At 37.3% G+C, this 25,277-nt stretch overlaps 1 protein-coding gene across 2 annotated transcripts in view; it reads left to right on the plus strand.

Moving 5' to 3' along the window:
• Plppr5 (phospholipid phosphatase related 5) overlaps positions 1–25,277 on the plus strand; it is a 102,711-nt gene that overhangs the window by 1,685 nt on the left and 75,749 nt on the right. The window lies entirely within an intron of this gene.

Below are 25,277 nucleotides of genomic sequence, written 5' to 3' on the forward strand. Positions count from 1 at the left end.
CTCTCTCTCTCTCTCTCTCTCTCTCATTCTCTCTCTCTCTCTCTCTCTCTCTCTCTCATTCTCTCTCTCTCTCTCTCTCTCTCTCTCTCTCTATCTCTCTATCTCTATCTCTATCTCTATCTCTATCTCTATCTCTATCTCTATCTCTATCTCTATCTCTATCTCTATCTCTCTTTCTCCCTTACTCCCTTACTCGTGTGTATGGGGTGTGAGAGACAGAGAGAGAGAGACAAAGAGACGGAGAGCAGGAGAAGCAGAGGCAGAAGAGACAGAGACACGAAAAGACTGTATAAGACTCTACAGAATGCTCTCAAACACAGGGGATGTAACTTGAGGTAATAAGTATACCACAATCTACATATATGAATGCGATACAAAGATATTTTTTGTAGCAGATGAGTGATGTTTCTTTGGAGACCAACCACACTATGGTTCCTTTACATTGACAAAATAGCCGAGGTTCTCTTCCCATCATGCTTCATCCTCTATCTTCCCTCTCTCTCTCTGTCTCCCCACAGAAGGAATAGGAAGTGAAGTTAGAGAGTGAAAGGGAAGGCAAGAGAACTTGAGTTTTTATTTTCCATAGCTGAACTTGGGGATCATCGTAATTGTGAATAGGTATATCTGCTGCATTGAGTTTTAAAAGTTTTCTCTCTCCTCTTCTGGGAAATGATTTAAGAAATTTCAAAGTGAAAAGTTCTTACCACAAAATTGGAATAGTACAAATACAGAAAGCAAGTTCTTGCTAGCTTCAAAGTAACTCTGTTTACCATATACAGATGATTTCAACCTCAGCTCCAGGGCGATGGTTGGGGATGTGTTAAGACTTCCTTGTCCTCGAAAGCCTTACTTTGTTATTGTTTTTGACACTGGATTTGCCAAAATGTGTCAGAAATCCTCAATGCAGTTTCAAGCTCCAGTTCTCTCCCTCCCACTTTGAAAAGTTGCCAGAGCAAAAGCTGGCCTAGTTTCTGGGGACTTTTTGACTTTGCAGCTTCTGTGCTTTCAGGCACATGCTTTCTAGGAGACTAAATAGCTCAGAGATATTGTTTTTTAAAATTAATTTAAAAGAAAATGCCAATTGCTTTTGTGTCATTGATTCATTTGCAACCACAATCAATAATGTCTGTGACTTTTATTTTGGTAATGGTCATTCAGTGCCTTCAATGAGATTGCACTGTGAGTCTCAACCCAACTATCCTTGATGGCAGGTGCCAGTTTACAGTTGAGGGTACATTGATCCAAGATTTTGGTGACTTCTCACTTAGAGGAGACCTAGAGAGAACAAAAGAGGGGGGGAGCTAATCACTCAGTGGAACTGAACTGTTGTAGTCATGTGCATTTAAGGAACAGCCTTCCAAGAGATCTTATCTCTCCTCACAGTAGAGGAAATAGGTCGTGACAGGAAACAGCAAAAGGTAGAGCTATCTGGGGATCATATATCCAGAGGACTAGTGCTAAGTGTCATGCTCCTGCTACTACCAAAAAACATCCATGAATGATGTGAGCTGGCTGCTGGGGCTGCCATTTCAGAGACAGAAAACACAGAAGTTTGTGAAAGGGAGACTCCAACTTAGCTTTCTTCTTCTGACCATTAGTTCTCATATATGAATGGATAGATTTAAGACTCGGGTGGAGAGAAGGAGGTGTTGAGTTTTGGAAGGCTGGACTGTTTCACTTTCTGCTTCTAGGAACAGTACATTCTGTAAGTACATGATAAGCCAAGACAACAGTGGCAGCTCTTTTTCTCCATTCTTGTCAAGAACATAGCCTTAAGCATAGCATATCCTTTTCTCTGGAGAATAGCAATAGCATCAGCAACACCCAACCACAAGGGAGTTAGTACTTTATTTGTGAATACTTGAATATATTCTCCACACACAAATGTGGAAACCCACTAATGTTTGCATCATTTCTGAGATCCACCAATATTGTTTTTATAAAATATTTTGTTTTCATTTTACTATTTCCTTTATATGAGTCTTTTACCTGTATCCATGCCTGTGTACCACATACATGCCTTGGTGTCCAAAGAGGCAAGAAAAAGGTATTGGATCCCTGGGACTGGAGTTACAAACAATTATGAGCTGTCATGAGGGTGTTGAGAATTGAATCTAGATCCTCTTGAAGAGCAGGCCATGCTCTTAACCACAGAGTTATTTCTACAACCTTTTCATGAAAACATACTGGGAAGCAGGAGCTGAGTTCAAAGACCAAAGTTCAAATGTAGGCCTAATGGCCTAATGATTTTAACCCTAGTTTATCAAACTTCTAAGCTTATTCTCTCTCTGTTATAATACATAAATTCAATCTGCTCATAAATAATTATTCTAAATAAGTGTTTCAAACCTTTCCTTTGTGTCATATTTAATATTTTTGACTGGTAAGGTTCATATTTATTTATTTGTTTACTTAGATTTTTATATATGTCCCTAACCTGAAAAGTGATCTTGAAAAGTTAATCTCCTCAATATTTCAACCCATGGATTACATTTTATTTGTCCAAAATTTAAAGGCCTGTGTCTTTTGGATTGCATTACATTTATTTATTTGCCTATTTATTTATGGGCACTAAGGTATACCCTTTCTGTATATAGTAGGTAGCCTGAAACTTGGATTACCTAATCTTGAGATTCCAGGCACCTAACTTTACCTGGCTGAACTTTAGGATTGGAATCTCCATTTGCTGTGAAACCTTGAACAATTTGTTGAAACTTATTCATTCTCAATTCTTCCAGTCACAGAATTTTGCATATTAAATCATTTATAATATACAAATATCCTTCTTAGCTCATGATCAACACTTTCTTACAGGTCAGTGACATGTATGTTGTATTTTTGTGGTGCTGGGGATTGAACCCAGGGGCTGATGTTCTTAGCCCATCATTATTATAGTAAAATGCTGATCAGGAAATGTTTCTTGAATTCCCTGTATTCTAAATATTTGTCTGTTAGAGTAGGTGCTCAAAAGGTAGAGTAGCTACTTCAAGGGTAATTTCAGACATGAACTACAGTTGTTCATTTATGTAGTTTACAGTGTTGTTTGAGAAATTAAAAACACAAATAATCACAATAATTCTGAAAACATATACACTTGGCTGAATGTGGTGGTGCATACCTGTAGTAGTAGCACGCAGCGACTGAGGCAGGAGGATCATAAATGTTAGGCTAATCTGAAATACATAGTGAGTTGAAGATTAGTCCTGGGTACACAATAAGACCCTGTATCCACAAAACAAAAACTAAGAAAACACAGTTTAGTCCCTGTCACTGAAAAAAAGGAAAGGAAATAGATTCATATACAGAGACAATAGAAAAATGTACCATGTGACCCCTGGTGACACAGAGAAGGACAAGATCACTTTCTTTTTGGAGGTTTGAAGGAAGACTAAATGAAAATGGGTGCACTTGAGGAGTGTTTTGTTTATTTAAGTAACTGTTGACGGTGCAGACACCAGGAGCCTTGGGTGAAGACTAGGTAAGTGCTGGGTTACTGAGCTACATTCCCAGGCCTTGGGAAGTGTCCTGAAGGAGGGACTGAAATTAATAGAGGAGTTAAAAATTCTCAGGAGCAGTTTTGTGGGCAAACCCATGAAGTCAGAAAACGTAGAACATTCAAACAACTATTGGTGTGCCTTATTTGTGGGAGTGGCATTTGTTTGGGGGCGGGGGAATGGGGACATGGATGAAGACTAAGGCTGAAGTCATATTTATGAGTTTCACCTAGTATTTCAGCAGTGGATTAGGGACACAATCTGATGGGTGGTATTTCAGATCACATCAGGGCAGAAAAATGGAATTTTAGGATTTTTCTATTACCAAAATAGATACCAAAGATCATTTTAACCTCCATGGCTGGATCATGTGATATTATTTCAATAGTACTGTCAAGAAAAACAACACATCTTTGGTTATTTTCACAAAGATGACATGGCTTATAGATGCTTTGAAAATGATGCCGAATAGATGGGCCCATATAGCATTTCTTCAAGCAGATTTTAAAATACATATGGATATAAGCTTATGGGTGACCTTGGTTTTCACCAATTAAAAGAACTGGTGGTTAGAATGGCCTTTGCTCCCCAAATTTGGACTTGCTGGCTACCAAGACCTCTCCTTCTTTAGATTTCTGTGAGACCTAATTGCCTTAGTCAGTGTTACCACCAGGGCAGAAGTTTGAAAGTTGGGATATGCACAGGCAATGTTTAAGAACTCTATTACTAGGAAGATACCACTATCCCCTGAGACTTGGATTTGAGGGGTGTGCCCACAGCTTCACTCCAAGTGCAGTGGAGGCAGATGATGACAGACAATAATTTTCTACTCAGGGTTCTTTCTTTTATAAAGCCTTGCCTTGGAAAACCACATCTGTGCTGTGCTGAAAAAAAAACCCAGCACAAAGAAGGGTGTTAGAGAAGTCTGGACTCTTAGTCTGGAGTCTTTACTAATTAGCCAGCTGCTTAAACTGATTTTCTTATTTCATAAACCAGAGATTTAAAAAAAAACTTCATAATTTCCAGCTGGGCAGGGTGACTTATGCCTGTTATCCCCACCCACAAAAGGCAGGTGGATCCCTAAGTGAGATCTAGGCCAGCCTAGTCTACATAGGGAGTGGGAGGCCAGCCCAGGATACCTAGTGAGATCCTATCTGAACGAAAATGAAAAACAAAAACAATGACAGAAGAAAAGAAAACCAAGCGAACAAAACCCAAATAACCCAAATAACCCTAAACCACATTTAACTCCTGGAGAGCCAGTACATGCAGAAGTTCAGATTCTGAATTCTCTTGCTTGGGTTGAAGTCAAGTCAACCATTTTGCAGTGGTAGGAACTTGAGCCTGTGTGTCTACATGTCTGTGTTTCTTCCATGATAAAATGGAGGTGATGGGAGAATTGGCCTTGTGGGGTTATTGTGGATGTAAAATCAGTTGATGTGCATAAGTATCAGAGTAGTGGTCACCCTCTATACTTCATGTGTTGCTTTACTCAATGCCACTGTGACAGGGCCTTCCCCAGTCACATGTCCCATCCTTACAGCCATTTTTGTCAATGTCTACAAGATGTTCAGTGAGGGATCATTATCAGAATTTGGTTATTTAAATTCATTTCCACAGTACCATTATGAAAGTGCATGATGTGTAGGGAGGATAGATTGACTAATCCTGAGTCTTACAATCACAGTGCCATTCTCTAAAGCCTGTGGATTTACCTCTCTTGCTAAAATTCTTTACTCCTGACACGCTAACTAATCTGTTAAGATCGTTTTTAGTCACAGTGATTCAACCCAAGAAAGTCCATGTTTTCCTCAAACCTTTTGTCTTGGACTCCAGTTTCCCTGGTGTGATGGTAAACTGCGTGTCCCACCATAGAGAATGGTCTCCATGTGTGATGTAGGAAATTGCTTTGTTTCCTGTTCAGTTTGAAAGTGTTGCAGAGAAGTGAGTGGTAACAGAAGGGAGTCAGGGTTTTGTTGTTCTGCTTTGAAGCCTGGCTGTTATCTCTGTAGCACACCGAGGAGAGGCTGAAAGCACCCACATTTGGGTCTCCTTCTAGATTTGCAATCTGCAGTGAGACTCTTTCTCTAGGGCCTGTTTCCTAAAATAAGGAAGACTAAGGACTATAGTTTCACAATGCCATTAATGAATGGAAAATGGATGTATGCATATACATGCACAAGCAAAGTTTAAGATATATTATTAAGATTCCCCAAATGAACTACTCTTGGGGGGAGGGTCTGTGGATCTGTTTGAAGCCCGCTAATGCCTTTTGTTGTTCCTTAAAAATAAGCACTAATATGCATTCACCCAGATGTCCCTTTCCCCTTTCTTCTTCCATTCCCTTTTCCTTTCTATTTTTAAAAATGTCTCTTTGTCCTCCTTTAATTCATCCATCACCACTTCTTTTCATACTGATAAGGAAATGGTGGCAGGAAATAGATGCACGGCTGGCTAGATGTCTCCTGCTTCCTTCTCTTTTCTACCTTCTCCTCCCTCTCTTTCATCCTTCCCTCCCCTCATGCTACCTGTCATCCCCAAGTCATCCTTGTCGATTCTTTGAGACAGTTACTTTAACTGAAATATGTGGGCTTACTCCTCTCTGTCTTTCAAAGCATTGATGAATAGCAAACAGACAAGAAGAGAAGTAGACAATGTCACTTCATAAATGCAATGAAGAGACGGTGAGAACATATTGCGCAGGTTGTGTAGCTACCCAGTCCTTGGGCAGAGGACTGTTTTAACAAACTTATGCATGTGTTCTTCATCTTGGCTTTTACACTTTTTTTTCACTGATTTTACTATATAAAGACTGACACAGGTAAAGAGATAGCTGTCCAATGGGTCTAACTAATTATTAAAACTATTACTCTAATGTGTTATGCTGTTTTCTAAGGTACTTCCATAACTTTAAATGTTTTTAAAATTATTAAGAATCACATTGATCATATCTGTAACTTAAAGTAGATATAATTTTGGAGGAGTACAGGAAAGCACTTGTTAAGTATGTACCATAACACATGAAGTCTTGGTTTTTTACCCCATCAAGCAGAAATCTGTAGACTTTGTCAATGATAACAAAGCATCTACCATTCAGTAGGCTAATAGTAAGCTGCTATTAACCAGACTTCTTTCTACAAAGAACAAGGAATAACTCCTACTCTTCAACAATTAATAGCCTATAAGTAAAAATTACCTATCAGCCTCAGTTCTCTTGTCTATAAAATAGACCTTAGAATACTTAACATGATCTCTCATATGAATTAAAAGCTATATGTTTGCTAAGTATTCTGGTAGTGGTAGCTTTTCTTCTGCTATAAATGGCAGCTAGTATTGATAGCACCTAGTAAAATGACATCATACATGCTTAATCATTTTTGAATGAATGAGGTAAGCCATTTACTGTTCACATTAATTCTTTCAACTAGTGTGTGCACCCAAGAGAGCTTTAGCAATTTGCTTCAGTTGATAAATAACATGTTGAAAATCTGAACGTATTACTTCCAATCCAGGACTCTGGTAGCTTTATAGAGTGGGCTACTCATTTGATTCATAGAATAAACAATTGCCTTTCTAGTAGCAGAAGAGTTCGAGCATATTGGGTTAATATTAATGTGCTCTTTCTTGTACGCCTGTTAATCTAGACTCTCAGTTAACAAAAATTGAATAAACTAATCCTTGGAAAGTGGAGTTGAAAATCTATGGTCAAAGATATAAACTCTCTTTATTTCTAAAATCATCACAATGGTCAGTAGGACTTGATTTTCTGAGATCTACATTTTCATTCACATGATGTCACAGCAAGGATCATTGCCTGTCCTCAGGAAGATACTTTTAACAGTGTGGTAACTCATGGAATATTATTTGGATGAATGATATTTTAAAATATGGAAAATGGAATTATATCAATACTATTTGAACTATTTCTGAGAATGTCAGTTTTCACTCAGCAGGCTGGTTACTTTTTTAGTCTTATTATGACAGATGTAGTTTGAGAATCATTGTCAGCAAAATTACCATTTTCGAAGGGATAAAAACAGAATTTTAGAATTTTTTCAAAACAGCTACATTAAAAAAAATTAATTGATTAATACAAAATAATTTTGCATACATATTTCATGCAGAGAGAACATGTGTGTATCTGTGTGTGTGTGTGTGTGAAAATGTGTTTGACATTTAATACATTTATAAATTCAATTTTTTCTCCCCTGTGTCTCACTTCTCTGATGCTTTTTTTTGTGCTCCAAACTAGCTCCTAGAACATTCTTTGCAGTCCACGCAGTAATCTCCTGGCTCGGATATCTTGAATTCTACAAGTTGCATATGAATTATGACATTCAAATAATTTTGTGCTGTGGATTTTAATGCATTATTATTCATATTCCCATTATTAGATTTGAGATTTCCTGAGTCAGAATTTGTAAATTTACTTCATTCAGTTTTGTTTTGTTGGATATCTAGATTGTTGTTTTTGATAAATAAGCTTCAGGACACTCACTGAGGTTGTGTGATGAAGTTATAATGAATATTAATTCAAATAATGGGCCAGATTCTGCTGAGCCTTCAGTTATTTAATAGCTTTCCATGACTGCACACAGAGTGTCCAAATAACTTTTAAGTTCCATGAAGCCTCAGCTTTTTGTCTACAGAGATGTTTTAGATAAATGAAATGTTGTTTGAAGGGTCTGCACAGTCAAGGTAGGATTTGTCATTGAATTGACATAGTGAAATCCAACAATATTTGGCTTCTTCTGTATTTTGCAAGATTCAGTCATTATAGAATCGGGTGTAGACCATACCAGCATCCTAACCCTTTCTCATTTAGGTATGGGAATATAATCCCATTCATATCACTTGAAATTTTTTGTCTCATGTATAAACATTTTTCATAGCATCTTGATAATTAAAAGTCACTCTTTTCGTCAATATAGAAAATCTTTTTATTTCTGTCCTCATTGCTAATTAAATCAGTTGTTAATTAACATACAGATAACAAAGAGGCTTTGGCAGATTCTTTTAACATAATAAGACCTGTTTTAATTGTCTGTCACTATGACAACATATCTGGGATGATTAGCATAAAGGGAAGAAGAATTCAGTGTGATTCATGGTTTCAGTCCAGAGTCACTTGGCTTCTGGGCCTTAGATGAGGGATGCATTTTATCAAAGTCCAAGTACATGAAGGGACAAAACAATATACCTCACATTGGCCAGGCAGCAAAGAAACAGTGTTTGCTTTTAAAACAAAGTCCTTCTCCAAGAAGCCATTTAGTTATTACTTAATCAATGGATTAATCTTCCAGTGAACTCAGAGCACTCCTGATCCAATCTATTCCTAAAGCCCACCTCTGCATACTACAGCACCAAGGACCAAAGTCTTCAATACATCATCTTCATCCCTGGAAGTAGAGTATCAGTAGGCTTATATGTACTCATGCATATCACACATATTATCCTAAGGTCATTTCTAGACATCATAACTATGGGACTGATTCTTCTTTAAGGCTTTATTTCTTGAACATATATATTGAAGATACCTCAGCTAAATGGTGAATGCATAATTACATTTGTCCTGTAGCTGCTTTCATATTTTGTTAGCCTATATGACATGCTCATTTATCTCCTGAGACTTTACATCGAATTTGGCACAGTAAGGCAGGTTCTAAAAACAAGTACAAATGGAGTAATAGAAATCAGGGCTATGAAAAGTTTTTTCTCTTCAGCCAGTCTCTGCTTCCCTCTTTCCTCTCAGATTTTTTTGCTCTGAACAAATATGTGGTGAATAGCTTTCAGGGACAGCTTACTTTGAAGTGAAGGCTCGAAGGGGTTAAATTAGTTGTTGCAACTGTCAAAAACAGGGATGAAAGTCTCCCCTATATTCCAAAGCAATTTTGGCAATAGTTGAAACATTATAGGGCACTGAAGCCAATGCACTACAGACATATCTGCATATTATTGAACTAAGTAACCAAAAGTCAGACTTGTATAGATATAATCCAAACCTCTATGTGTTTCTCATGCATTCAATAGTAACAGCAGAAACTGTACTTTGTTGAAATCTCCATTTTGGACTCAGCATCCTCTCAGCTGGGGTACATAGAAGCATCTTGTATTTCCAGAGACCTCATCAAAGCAGAATGTCATGATCTCACAGACACTGAACCCAATCAGTCTCAGAGACGCTGCACCTGGGGATTCATCTTGGAATTTCAAATGAACCCTTGACATTTTCCATTGAAAGGACAAAACAGTATCTTTGGGTTGGTGACAATGACCTTTTCCTTCCCATGTGCCTGGGCAGTATTTACTCAGTTACTAAAATGAATGAAGAGTCTTAGTCATAACTACGTGACACTCCTCTTGGTCATTCACAAAGGGATGTCTGTTTCCTCCTTTTTCTGGTTTCTCATCACAGGGTTACTTGGGGTTCCCTTGTTTTTCTAGGAGAAGTTTGGAATACAGATATCAGCCTCTAGAAGATGCTTTTATTCAAACCTCACAATCCATCTCTTTCTGGCATTGCATTTTTTGAGAAGGTTTTTAAATTCAGTGTGAAATAGAACATGCATCCTCATAGCTAGACCTCTTCAGTTATGAAAGAGGAACTTAGGAATCCTCTTTTTTTATCTCTTAATTTTCTAATGAGTTACCAGAGAGATAAAGTGACATGTTCAAGACCATTCAGCTAATGAGCAGGCTGCACAGGCAGCTAATGTGTTTAGAACACTGAATGCTTGTTAAGCACTGTTACACAAGTTAACAATAATATACAGATATGTCTGTTAAGCAAGCGCTCTACATATACTAATTTAGTCTTCTTCTCAGCATTGGGGTTATAAGTGAGCGCATCATGGCTCAGAAAGAGTCAGCAACTAATCTATGGCACACAGCATACAAGTGATACGCCTTGACCAGACGCTTCTCCTGTCCTGGTTTTAACTTCTCTTGAAAGGGTGAAGCTTACTTGTGGCAGATCTCTCTGTTTTGCAGTGTTCTTTGGGAAAGGAAAACAGACAGTGTGTGTTTATCATGACATTTTTTCTTATGAAATGTATTGTTGACCCCCCCAAATCTACTTCACAGTATGTTTATAGTTAGCACTTACTTAAGGATCTTGAAGAAGCAACAAAAGCTGAGGGAGAAAAATTTTTTAATGAGTATAATGCTGGCTGAACAGCACAAGAACCCAAGTTCAGATCTCCCTCCCTCTCTCTCTCTCCCTCTCTCTCACACACACACATACACACACACACACACACACACACACACACACACACACACACACAAATACACACTGAATGAATGAATAAATAAATAACATTTGAACCCCAATTCCTTGTTGGCTCTATGACATTTTTTCTTTTCTTTTTAATATCTATTTTTAGCCAAAAGGGAAAGACACATTTAGAGTTTGACAGGTGGCTGAAAAAGAATATATCCATCCAGTTTTGAAGCACTAATTTTAAACTCTTACATTGTGGTTTTAACATAAATAACCGTATTACTATCATAGAGAATATCAGATACCACCAAGACGTTGTCTTTACCATCAGGTTTGGAGCAAGAGAATTGGCAATATTATTCAATTGTATAACCATAGTTAGGGAAAAGCATAGATATTATATATGTATATTTTAAACTAGTTTTTTAAAGGACACAGCGTTCTTAATGCTAGTCTGAGAATAATAGACACAACTCTTTTCTAGTCTTTTTCTGTTTCCTGGGATCCGTCTGAGGCTTGAAGGCAGTTGTCTGTGATGCTGAGCTCATGATATTTTCTCCTTTCTTCATTTTCATATATTTGCATAATTCATCCTGAATTTGGGCAGCTTAAATTAGGGCCATCTCTTTGATACCTCTTTCCTTGATGCTTGAAGTCAACTTCTGTCTGTTGTCCCTATAATTTCCTTTTTACGTCTGATCATTCCTTTCTTCTTGTCTTTGCGCTCTTTATTAAAGATAAAGGGCCTTGTGAGTATAGAATGGGTTGCTCAGGAGAAAACAAGATGTAATAAAAAGAGCAATTCATTGCCCTGCCACACGGGAACCTCGCCCTCCTCCTCCTCCTGCTGCTGATCATCTTCTGTACCTTGAAATTAGGCCATTTTTTTTCTAGCCTGTGCATCACCAGCTATCATGTTTGGAAAGGCTTGAGCCCCAATTGGGCACAAGACTGATTCCTTGCCGCCTCAGGCAGCACTTTCTGTGTTTAAAGCAAAGCTGACTATGAGGATATTTCATTTTAAGATGAAGTAGTATGTCCCTCTGGCTCTTCTGCTCCATGACCTCTCTCATCCCTTTGAAGACGAATGGGCCTGCTTCCATGTCTTCCCAATATTTGAAGTCATTTCTCAGTTTGCCTGCCTTTCAGGAATCCGAGAATAGTCTTCACATGGCCATGGATTTAAATGTGCTGTATTGTTTCAGTGGCTGCCCACAATTGACTGCACTTGAGATGTAGTATGTTCTTATATTTATCACTGACAGTGTACCACCCCTAGGCAAGTAGAATGGGAATTTTCCTGCTTGATATACTGCCTTGTTCATGAATCTATTAGCCTTTGGCTAATAATGTATAGGCCCAGAAGCTTCTTGTGGTCAGCTACTTAACTGATAAAAGGAATAGATTCATAATCTCCCAAAAGTCTGACTTCTTAGCTTACCACACTTTAAGTTTGAGCCTAAGGCAAATCCTTCTAATGGAATTTGCCATCTTGGAATCAGATGGCTAATAAAACACTTAATTGAGTATACAACATACAATATATTACATGACCACATGGTTGGTTACACATTGTGTTAATCGCATAAAAATTTGTTGGCTGTCAAAAGATTATAAATTCCCATAGAGTAGCAAATATGTGTTATAAATATATTTGCTTCTTGTTTACCACCTAACTACCTTTTAAATGACAGTCATAAATAATTTGTGTATTTTAAGATAATAGAATTAATAGAAATTAGAAACCTTTTTATTCCATTTTGCATTAAAATATTTAAGAATTTCATAGACAAATACAATGTATTTTAATTATCCCCACATGCCCAGTTCCTCCCATATATTCCTAATAAATCCCTCTCCCAATTCTGCCAACTTCATGCCTTCCCCTTTTGAGTCTGGTTATTGCTGCTTATATGCACATAGAAGTTCGGGCATTCTTCTGGAGCACGTGCAGCATCCTAGGGACCACACCTCTGAAGACAATAACTAGTAGCTCTCAGCTACCAATTACTCATCATCTATGGATGGGATCTTGGGTGTCCCTCCATATTCATTTTGGAATGTTGATTGGTTTGATATTGTTTAGATCTTGTGAACATAACCACAGCTGCTGTGGCTCTGTCATGTCCAGGTGACAGTGATTCCCAGAAATCCTCCTGAGTTTTAGGGGTGTGGTCATGTAGATGTCCCACCTAGGGCTGAGTACTTCACAGGTACTTTCTGTGCCTTGATCAACCCTAAGCCCCTTTATTAATCAAAAAACATTCTTGTTTAATTTTATTAATAAACTTGAGTGCATACCATATTATGATAATATGCACTTAAGGGCATTATCCACTCATAGAAACTTAGGTTTTCAAGCCCAAATTATTTTTCTAAGCTCCAGATACCTTAATGATTTACTGTATTTTACAAGCATTAATTTTAAATATTTTCCTATGTGTATTCATTTATCTTCTCATTTAATCAAAGTTATGTAAAATGTACTACAAATGTAAGCCTCATTTACTTTGAGGGAAGAATATTTCTAATACCTCTAATTTTTCATTCACAGGGTAAGCATCCTTATAGTTTTGCTGTATAATCACTATTTCTTTTTTATGTTTTACATTATATCTAGTACATACTTTTAGAAGTTTAAATTGTCACTACAAGAGAGTTTTTGTTGTAGCTGTCCCTTTTTAAAAATCAAGTGTGATATTTTATGTATTTTAACATACCTAAGTTTTTTTTCTTAACTAAACCAGAAGTGCTGGAAATGTTGCCCACTAGTATGGCTAGTGCTTGGTTAGCTTGCATGTGTTAGATTCCTAGATTTGGGTACACACACACACACACACACATACACACACACACGTGTGCGCACACACTAAGTTACCTAAGATCACATTATTATTGTTCTTCCAGTTCATCAATCAAATCCTTTTACATCTGAAGCTTTTATGTGTGAGCGAATTACAAATCTTTGTGTGTCTGTGCACATATGTATGGGATTCATATGAATGTGGAGGGAAGAGAATGATGGCAGGCGTCTCGGTTTCCACCTTCACTTTTGAGATAAGGTCTCTCACTGAACCTAGGGTTCATCCATTCAGCTATACTAACTGGCCAGCAAGTTCAAAGAATCTTTGTTTCTCTTCCTCTCTAGCTCTGATGTTGAAGGTGTGCTTCATTGCACCTGTGTGTGTGTGTGTGTGTGTGTGTGTATGTATGTATGTTTTATGTGAGTGCTATATATTTGAACTCAGATCTTTATCCTTGTGCTGCAAGTACTTTGCTGACTGAGTCACCTCTCCAGCCCCTAGAAAGCTTTTTGATGGTATGGTGATGTCGCATTCAGATGGCCGGCAGAGTTTCTAAATGAGACAAGTCAGTCATTTCGAGTCGCACAGGGTCTCTGAAACATGCTTTGTACATTTTTATTAGTAATCATATATTAAGATGAAACACTAGACTCAGTACGTGGAACTATTTTTGAGGAGAGTTTCTTTCCTTAGAGAGTGATAAAAAAATTAGTGGTACTTTAGAGAATGACATTAACGAGGGGGGGAGGGCTCAGTGTTGCATGGGCAAGCAAATCACTCACAATGTCAATTAACTCAGGGAGAGCCGGGAATATGAAATTACCATTTTATTGTTTATGAATTCTCACGGAATCTCAGGACTTCCCAATTAGACTGAAATAGTATGTGTGAGGAGATTAGCTCTCCACATTCTCCAATAGGTGCACATGAAACAGTGGGCTGACACCCTGTCATAGAATATGATGTGGTACTCAAATATATCCCCCTCCCCCTTATATTTGCTTAAAGAACAACTGTTGGGTCCTTCCTGAGATAAGGATGTTTTATGTGTGGCAAATGGGTTTTAGATGTTCAAACATAGAAGGCAAGATCCACAGGCTAGGATATTTTAGCTGATCTTGACAGACAAATACACAATAGTGTAGGAGGTGAGGGAGGTGGAAAGGGCAACCATTAAAGCAGAGGCTATGATAGTCAATGGAATGAAGGAAAGATGATTCAAAGAACACCGAGTGTGCTGTCACTCAGGCCAGGGAGTTTGGTAGGCCAAGGAAATTATGAAAGATTGGATGGGAAACTATTTACAATACTAAAAGACTGACTACAGAACAGACTTTAGTGGACACTGTATTCCAATCATACATGAAGTCCATGTTGAAGAAATAAGTCTATATTTCATATTCTTGCCTCCCAAACTCATTTAATCCTCTTGGCCTATCTGGCATCCAGAAGTAATTCTATATCCACAAATCATTTAATTTAGTAAACTGTTAATAAAAATAAAAATATTAGTTTAGAGTCTTAAGAAATTTATGACATCATTTAGTGCATGAGTCTCAGGTATCAAAGTTGTTTCAGAAATAATATGTTTTTGTCATTATCAACTATAATTACAGATGCAAAATAAAATTAGCTAGTAAGAAGTTAACTTTTGTGACGTGTGTGTGTGTGTATGTGTGTGTATTAAATTTTCGATTAATCCTTTTCAACACAGACAATGATAAAGCTACAAAGTAAATATTTGTACAATCTTAAAGGTTATGCTGCGAATCAACAATTAAAGTTTAAATTATTACAGTTATGTCATTGCTGCCTTGCTTCTGCAAATTAATTCATCCCAACTCAAATTTTTCCGAATTGCACAAGTGTGCTCATTGGTATTAACTGTCTTCAATCATCTCATTATGACTTGAAAATTAAAGTGAACTGTACATACTTTCACACTGCCATAGCAATTTGAAGTTTGATGCTAAAATTCTTTCTTGAAGACATTGACATTTCTGTGAAATACAACTGCAGTGTCCTGGGTAGGTGAAATGCAGATTTTCCAGTTTAGAGTATCAAAGACTAAGCATGTTTGGCTTTCTTGCAAGATGAACTACTCTTCTAAATTTGGTCATCTAATTAAGATGTTTATTCATGGAAAATGGCTTCAAAGAGCACATAAAAACCAGCTTTTCATGAACATCCTTTGATTGGATTCATTTGATTTGCATAGCCTTTATGGTGGGAATGTACTGGTGTCTTGGCTTCTTCCACTTTGAAGGGAGAGCTGAAAGGAGTCAGAAAGGGGAAATGCATAAAGGTTTGCAAAGGATTCTTTAAAAAGCAGTCAGGTCCAGAGCATGCTGATGAGAACAGACCATAAGGAGCTGAAGCAGCAAAATGGTTTGACAGTATCAGCAGTCCAAAAATCCAAATATGAGAGAAAAGAGACAGAAGATTCAGACAAAGTACATTATTTTTGTGGGTTTTATTTTGTAATAAAAGAGGCACTATAACAGCCCTGATGCCCAAGGTGAGTTTGGTCAAAGAAGCAGAGGGAACTTCTAGTGACCTAGAAAACAGGTGGGCCAAGACAAGCTTGGTCACTTGAGGAGGTGGGCTTCTGGGAAACAACTCTAACATGGAGTCACCTAGATATCAGATACCAGTGCTGACCCAGGGCTAAAGAAGGGATGGAAGCTGGAACTGGACCTTTGAGAGGGAGCACAGAGCAAGTCCATGTGGAAGATGGAAAGAGCTGGGGAATGGAAGGAACACCCAGAATAAGAACAGGTTGATCAGAATAGGACTCAAAGCGATAGATTGTGAGATGAGGTTCCAGGTACACATCCTGGGATACAGGATCTGATAGCCTATATCAGGATTATCAGCCATTGTAGACCAGAAACTATCCTGGGAGGCAGTATTCTGCAACCTACAAGTTGGGTTGGAATCCAGATAGAATTTAAACAGCAGATAGAATATAATTGAGTTAAGGAGGCTTTTGTGTGGCTATAACCTCCTGGACTTGCTGGTTTTAGTCCAGAAGCTCCATGACATTCATCCTGGCATTCATGTAGACTATGAAAATATGATAATGAGGACAGCAGTGATAAAGCCTCTCCCATTTCAAATTATAGTACTTTAAAAATGTGTGTGTGTGCATGTGTGAGTGTTAGTATGCACACATGCATATGGGTATTCTTGGAGGCCAGAAGGAATCATCGAATCTTTTAGAACTGGAGTTACAGGTATTTGGTTGTGAGCCTGTGAACTGCCTGATGGGGATTTGGGAACTGAACTATGATCCTCTTCAAGCACACTCTTAACAAATGAATTATGGTGGCAGCCCCAGGCCATCATCCACGTTTATGACATTCTATTACTCAGAGAATAGCTCAATGATTCCATGACATAGGCATCTCAGGCATTTACAGATGATTAAATCACAGATAAAAAAAATTTGAGTTGTCCAGTCATGTAGACAAAATAGTTGCAAAGTTTAGATGAGAATTGGTTTCTGGCATTTTAAACCTTTGTTAGGTATTTAGCAGTAAGTGAGGAAAAGGGGAAGAGATTCTTTTTTCCACACCGAGAAAGCTAACAGTTCATGAAGGGCCCAGATGGATTTACAAATAGCCTCACAAAGAGATAGCATTACCAAACCTTATTTTAGTACCAAGGAGAACACTCAAGATGTACCTCCCTCCCTTAATAAACAAAAGTGAAAGGATGCGTTTTCCTATCTCAGGAAGATATACACTTAACAAAAGGACTTTTCAAGTTACCTTGTTGGGTATATTTTGGTTTGTTTGAGAAAAATGAGATAATATGTGCTAAGGTAGATTTAAAAATCAGACGTGGCTGGGTTTGATATTGTGCAATAGGGGGTGGTAGTAATCACTCACTGAACACTTTGCTTCCCAGTTTTCTTATAGAGGGTGCTCATTATAAGAGCTTATACTTTGGAAGATGCTAATGGAGGAGGAGATTGAATTTTTACCACAGTTATGTTGTCATTTTTTTGTTTCTGATTTTTTTTAACTGCACCCCTTCTATTCAGAAGAGAAAATTGCAACTTGATCACTAAGTAGTTTGCACTGTTAAGTAATTTGAACTGGAAGGTATTGGTTCTGTAACCCACTTTTTCCCATGACTTTCTAGCATGAATTTTGGGCTCCACTGGGGGATTTGAAAGGAAGGAGAGTCTGTGTTCAACTTAGTCCATTTGATTTTAATAGGTTGTGAAATTTGTATGAGAATAAAGAGTCTCGAACAGATGAAGAGAGCAGCGATTAATGTGTATTCGGAGTTTCCAATGAAAACTCAAACCAAAAATAGTGGAGAAGATTAGAGTAAGGAATCAAAATTCAACATGAAAATCAAATAGCTAAGATGTCAATGAATGACATGGCACTTACAATGTAAGAGGTTCTAGTTCTGCGGATAAAAACCTATTCAATTAACAAGCCAATAACATTGAACTGAAATATACAACCATATTAGCTTATGTACTATGGGAATTTTAAATTAGGAGAAAATTCAATGGTAGCCCCTCTTCAGAGTGTTTTCTTAAATGTTTCAATATTTAAATACTCCTTCCTCCTTCCCTTCTTTTTTCTTTCTTACTTCCTCCCTGTCTATCCTTCCCTCTCTCCCTCCTATATCTCCATCATTCTCTCCTGTTTCTCCCTTCCTCTTTTCTTTCTGTCTTTACTTTCTATTTCTTTTCAGGAGTAAGTTGATGGATGCCATCTCCATGCCAGGAACGGGTCAGAATTCCAGTGATGCCAAGATTAAAAATCAAATGTCGGAACGTCATCATCATGATGTAGTCAGTGTGAACATTGTTATAGGAATCAACACTATTGATAGGCTAAAGTTGGAGAACTCTACAGATTTTATGAGGCTTATGTAAAGTCACATTAATGATCTATCTTATAGCTATACCATCAGAGGTTGGCATTTTCGAAAAGGTGTTCTAGATTCTTCTTCAGGCCTTTATGGTTTCTTTTCTTTGGTGGTGATTTATATAACTCTTTTATAAAACCTTCCTTAAAGCTCTATACTGATGTGTGTGTGTGTGCGTGCGTGTGTGTGTGTGTGTATGTGTGTGTGTGTGTATGTGTGTGTGTGTGTGCATGTATGTATGTGTGCAGCATATCATACAATGTCAGTATTCTGTAGGAACCTTCATTAATAGGTCCACTATAAACCAAAGGATAAATATTCCTCTCAAGCAAATACCAGAGATCAATAAAAGTCTTATAGTGAAAATAAACTAGTTAAAAACATACCAAAAAAAGTCTGTTTAAATAATGTAAGGATGAAGAGGTATACAAATGGAAATAACTCAACAAAAAATTATTGAACCTGCTGTATTTTAATAGTTTGTGGGCATAAAAAGGTCATGTATGAATTCTCTGTGATAGAAAAAAATATAGTCAAGATAAAAGAGGTTAGAAATTCTAGAAATGCTAATATATGCCCAAAGAAATATTAATAACGTTGGCTTTAGTTAGGAAGGTATTAACATCCAACTCAATGCACAAATTCTGTGAGCTAATTTTAAACTATGTAAGACTAATGGATGATAAATTGATTGTTACAGATTAGACATGAGATCTGATTGACATGTGAGAGTAGGATCTAATTCAGGAACATGAGTGATGTCAAGAGAGTTCATTAGAAACCCCACTTGGCACATTGAATTTATTGGGCTTGTATTTAATATATCTATAAATATATGCCCAGTAGCTTCAGGAACTCTCTCTACCTTTGAGGCATTTTACCTTTTAAAGATCAAGACCTTATAATGAGGACACATAATGGATACTTTTCTCAAAGCGTTCTCTATATTTAATTTTGTATCTTTACATTCTTAGAAAACTGATCAGATATGTATGCTAAATAAAGCTTTTAAAAGGTCTATGCATGACAGTTCTCTTCTGAGATCTAGATCCTTCTAAAATCTTAGATGGTTTTAACAATCATGGTTTCTGTGCCATTACTCATAGCTTCAGACAGGCCAGAAGATATAATCATCCAGACCCCAAGACCCAATTAGAAGTTTAGTGACAATCATATTTAAATTTTCTACCATCGAAAATAAAAAGTAATAGAAGAAATGTACACATTTACTGCTAGCCCCATATATCCCAAACATAATTCAAACATGTAATCAATATAAAATTAATATAATATTAATTGGATTCTCTCCATTCTTTTGTATGTGTATGTGACAGGGGCTTCGATACTTCAAAATTTACTCACAGTTTTATTTTTCTTTAGGACTTTTCAGTTTGTACCAGCCCTTGCTGTAACACAATGCTTGGTCGCTAAGTACTCAAGGCTATTGACAGTTGCATTGCTAGGATAGTCTACATTCTTCTCTTTATTGTTTTAAAAATCTCATTGGTTCACTGATTTAGTTTTAATGTAAGTTCAGAGGAGTTGATTTATAATACTATATATCTACAACATATGATCTTCACTTGTATTTCAGAAGACCCCAGAATAGATTTTTAATAGTATAATACTAACTATAGCCATTTTAAGCATATATATTCATCACCACACACACACACACACACACACACACACACACACACACACACTAGACCATCTTTGTAATTTAGACTTATGTAAAGGGACATTATTTATTTCCCTTCCATGTGTCATCCTATGAGAGGAAAAGATTCACCTATGTGTTCAGACTCTTCCACCCTCTTTTTTTTTTTTTTGCCTCTTCTGTGCATTGCAGAAGCAAATAAATGTTCCTCATTCTTGCTTTTAAAGGGGCTTATCTCATCTCTAGCATGCATAATGCCAGTGAATACCTTGAAGACAATAAATGTCTATGTTTTATGGATCCACATTGCTCTAGCTATGTAAGAGTCATTTAATATAGTTCCATCTGCACACGGCATGCCCGACAATTCACAAACTATTGGATAATGAGAATCTTCAACATGTGGTGGGAGAACTGAGTAAGGAAATTACAAATCTTTGTTGTCCATCACTGCTTTTAGTTGTCCATGGTATTTGTTCTGTGTTGGTATGGCAGAGAATGGATCCAGGTCTTTCTATATGCTGAAAATAAGACCTGCCTCTCTCTTCCTCAATTTTACTACAGGTTCCTGATCATGTTAGCATGGGCTGGTTCTGCTGTCTCCATTTCCTACATGATTAACTCTTTCAGAAGTTTGTACCTCTATTTATACTTAAAAAACAGAAGGATAAGCTTCCATTATATGGATGGTAGTTTACCATCTCCAAATACATGTAGATCTCTTCTTGTTGAATTAAGGTACTATTGCCAGTTAGTCTTTGGGAAAACCTTTATTCAGAATGCAAACATTGGTAACAAATGCATTCCTGCAACCTTAAATGGCTTCAGTTCATTTATATGCATGAGTTCACACTTCTCACTGCTTCCTGTTCCTATCCAAGTGCATGAATCACATGCTGTAATTTTTGTCAATGAAAGGGACAATGTAAAATCTGTCTTCCTTTAGCTCTAATTTGCAAGTATTTTCACTTGCCTGGATGCTTTTCTGCAAAGATTGAACTGGATCAAAATTCATCATGCATCTGAACTGGATAAAGTGGAGACCCACTCATTAACTTGGTGGAATGGATTAAATAAATAAGAAGTTTAGGTCTGACATGTTTGAAGAGTAGACACAGTGAAAACATAGTACACACTTCCCTGATGGACTCTTTAGATATATGGTCTTTGAATAAAATATGTGCTCTAGAAGGAACCGTGGCAGAAGAAAAGTATTCTAAGGGGAAAATCTGCTACAGAGAAGCTTTATAAGACAATAATGGAACAAGTTGAAAGACAATGAAATGTAGCTCTCAGAAATCCAAGATTGGAAATATTAAGAAAATCCTATGCTTAAATTAAAGATTATTGACTTAGCCATCATACAGCCCAGCCATAAGATATTGTAGTTGAGGTAACAGATAGGAAAAGACAATGTTGGCCTTGAGGAGCTAAGGGGGTGATCACAGTAGAAACCCAGAAATAAGGAACAAATAACAGAAGTCAAGTAAAAACCAGAATTTGTAATTTCAAAAACAGTATTTACATTTGGTTATCAAATATTAGCCAGAGTGTTCACCCTGAACTAGGAGACCGGAAACTGAATGTCAACAGCTGGTAGATAGTATGCAAATCTCCCCTTCCTGAGAAAAGAGTCTTGGGAGATCCAGGAAAGACAGAGCATAGTTTGACAATGGAGAAATGAATGCATTTTTTCCTTCATCTTTGTGAAGAGTATACGAGGCAGGGCGCAAAGCTAAGACTGATGTAGGAAGAAACCCCTGCAATCCGTTTCAGATTCTTTTCCTCCTACTCCTTACCTAATTGCTTCCATCAGTCAAGTGAAATCCATTGCCAGGTCCTTTAAGGTCCTATTGGTTCTGGGAGTTACTTCATTAGTTCACAGAGCAAGGCTTCCTTGAGTTGCAAAGGCAGTCTGAAAAGCATTCTGCTCTCATCACATCAGCCAGATTAACAAATAACAACCTGGAATGCTTGAACACTTGGATGCTTACTTCTTCCATTTTCTTGCTATACTGAATGTGGCTGGTCATGGCACCTCCTCTTGGAAGTCCACTCACCGCTTCCATTGTTCCACATTGCACTGATATTCCAGCATTGAGCCTTTGTTCCTGTTTAATTTAGCACTCCCCAAATACAGGTTATATCTCAAGATTCACTCACCCCACTTGCCTTATCCTATTATCATTTGCTCACATCCTTTTGCTTTTCTGCAGCTGGCTTATTACTGGAAAAGAATTACTGCAGTAGCTACTAATTGATATTTTTACTTTTCTCTCCCCTCCTTGCCTCCATGTGCACGTATCTGAAATATGAATCTGAGCCCCATATGCTCCTTCACAGGCACTCATGGACTTTAACTGTGATGAAAATTAAGTTCCAGTGTCTTAATCCTGAAACAGCTCCTCATATTGTGACCAACACCCATTAAGTTATTTTCTTTGCTCCTTTATAGCTGTCATTTTGCTACTGTTATGAATCATAATATAAGTATCTCTGTCTTCCAATGGTCTTAGGCAAGCCCTGTGAAAGGGTTGTTTGACCCCAAAGGGGTTGTGACCTACTGGCGGAGCATCACTGATATATATATATATTTCCCCACCTAGGTCCTCTAATCTTCTCCCAGACCCCAAGGTCATATGTAGTTTGGGCAAAGTGGCATAGAAATGGCCGTGAGTGTCTAGAATATCAGGTGCAGCATAGATAACTCACCTCATCTCATTCTTTTTAATGAGTGGATGTCAACAGGCCACACAGGCCTGCTCCTGATTGACTCCTACAAGCAGGCACACGTCATCTGATGAAGATGGCAGCTGCTTTGCTCAGAGGATAGTGCCTTATGGCACCCAGTCTCCACTGCAGTTAACCTACTCTTATAAACAGAGCTTGATTCTTTCAAGTCAGACCATGAAAAAATATTGACTTTCATAATAATTTTCCCCTTTTGCTCACATTCCCATCACTAATTTATTACAGTCTGTTCTCCCTTTTCACCTCCACATCTACCAAAATGGTAATGGAGTTATCTATTTTTATGACTAAATATGTTTTTATTTAAGTCTTATCCTTGTGGGACTTTACAAATTTAGATCCATACTACATCAATTAAGTTGGCTTTATTTCTAAACATTAGAAAACCCTATTTTAACCACTTACAGAGCGAAGAAACTGTATTAGGTCACATACAATTGAGTCAATGTGTCTCCACAACGATTAGTTCAGTGTTAACTATGAGAGCAGTGGTCCAGGTGCCCTATCCCTGAATCCTGTCCTATAATATGTGTCTTCTCAATGGTGAGTGGCTTTCTTCATGATTGAACAATTGATCAACCTACGTATGGTGATATCCAGTGGAATTAACAGTTCCTAGACTTTGGGCTTTTTAAAAGCAGAAAGACCTGATTTAGAAGCACCCACCTCCAGTAGACATGTTTTGTCTCATTGAGCCAGATTTCTTTTACAGATCAAGTCTAAGACACTGTCCGTTGAGTACACAGGGCCATTGGGGTTGACAATTTATTTATACTTTGGGGCTAAAGTAGCCCTAGCCCATTAATGGTCATTTCTTTGTGATAGTGATGGGAGAAGTGGGCTAAATAACATTCTTTATGAAAACAATAATATCAGCTAGAAGCAACTTTGCATTTTTATGCATGATTATTAAGTAGAGCTATAGTTTTATTAGTCTTAAAAATTTTTTTAAATTTAATTTGCCTCACTAGTCTAATGGTATCATGAATTATTAAAAATGTATGCTAAATAAACTTTTCAAATGAATGTTCAATATTGCAAATAGGTTCATTGTAGCAGCACTTTAAGTTAATTTTAGGCTAATATGGAGAAATTAAAGTTAAGATTTTAAAAGAAAATTTGTTTGGGATTTTAATAGCCGTCTAAAATTGCTGGCCAACAATCTATGCTTAGAATTGCTCATTCCATGGAATCTGTCCCAGTGATTTTTGAGAGACAAGTTTGCCAAGTATTTTAGTCCCAGGACTCAAGTGTTTGCATGATTTCAAGTTTCTGTAATAACTATCTTTTGGTATTGAACCACAGATTTCCCATGTCTGTCAACTGTGAAATGGGATAAGCATGGGGTCAGAAAACTGGAACTTTTGATATGTTCTGTAGCTCTCAGGAGATCTTAGCAGGCAGGAGTGTTTACAGGTCAAAAAAGAATGTTCTTTCTAATATGTAGTTTCAGACTCAACCCTATGCAAGACCCCTCAAGGTCAACACAAGGTGAAAGCAGAGACTTGGGGGCAATTGTTTGGCTCTGGCACATGAGTGAGTGCCAAGGTCTGCAGATGGGGGCCAGGGGAACCTTCTGTTGTAGTATCACAGGGAGCAGAATGGAAGGCACTAGAGACTTAACACTGTGTCTCATCATAAGAAGTAACTAGAAGTAGTTACACAAACAATAAAATATTCTAAAGGAAGCAGAAAGTAGGGTCAAAGGAAAGTGCTTCTACAGCCATCCTTGGGCATTGATGAGCTGTTATTGATAATGGAGCCACAGGGCCTGGATATACAATTTTATGTTCTCAGCAACACTCTGGCTAAGAGTTAAGATATTAAGACTATAAATATTTTGACAGCTGGCAATACGACTTGCCAGCCAAGCAGGCTCTAAGATTATTTATGTTCGAGTGTTCTAAGAACTTGAAAGGTTTAGGCCGGGTAGATTGATTTCCTACCGAAAAATCAATAAGTCTAATTTCTTAGTATCTTTTCCTTATGAATGTTCAAATACTGGGTATGTGAACCAGAACCCTGAAGAATGGAGAAATGGTGAAAGAGCTTAGAAATTCTATAAACTTGAAGAGGCAGTGGGCTTCAAATTCACACGATTTTTCATCAACAGTTAAATAAATAAAAGTTCTTCATATCTGTTCTGTAGGCTTCTCCTATGCTATTGAACATATACAAGAAAACATTTAATCAGTATCATTTTTGAGAAATAGTGTTAATTTATGAAAATGTGATATATACATACTCTCCTTCTTTGCCATTTATTTTTTGATACTTTCATATACAACTACTGTATTTGCACCATCTTCTCCCTCCTCCAACTCCTCATGTGTCCTACTGATTTCTTGTCAGATTCATAATCTCTTCTTAATTATTGTTGTTACATATATAAACATATACACATATATATTTATATAAATATATATTTATATAAATATATATGTGTATAT

Source organism: Grammomys surdaster, unplaced genomic scaffold (assembly GCF_004785775.1).
Source record: "Grammomys surdaster isolate TR1022 unplaced genomic scaffold, NIH_TR_1.0 126158, whole genome shotgun sequence".
NCBI lineage: Eukaryota > Metazoa > Chordata > Mammalia > Rodentia > Muridae > Grammomys > Grammomys surdaster.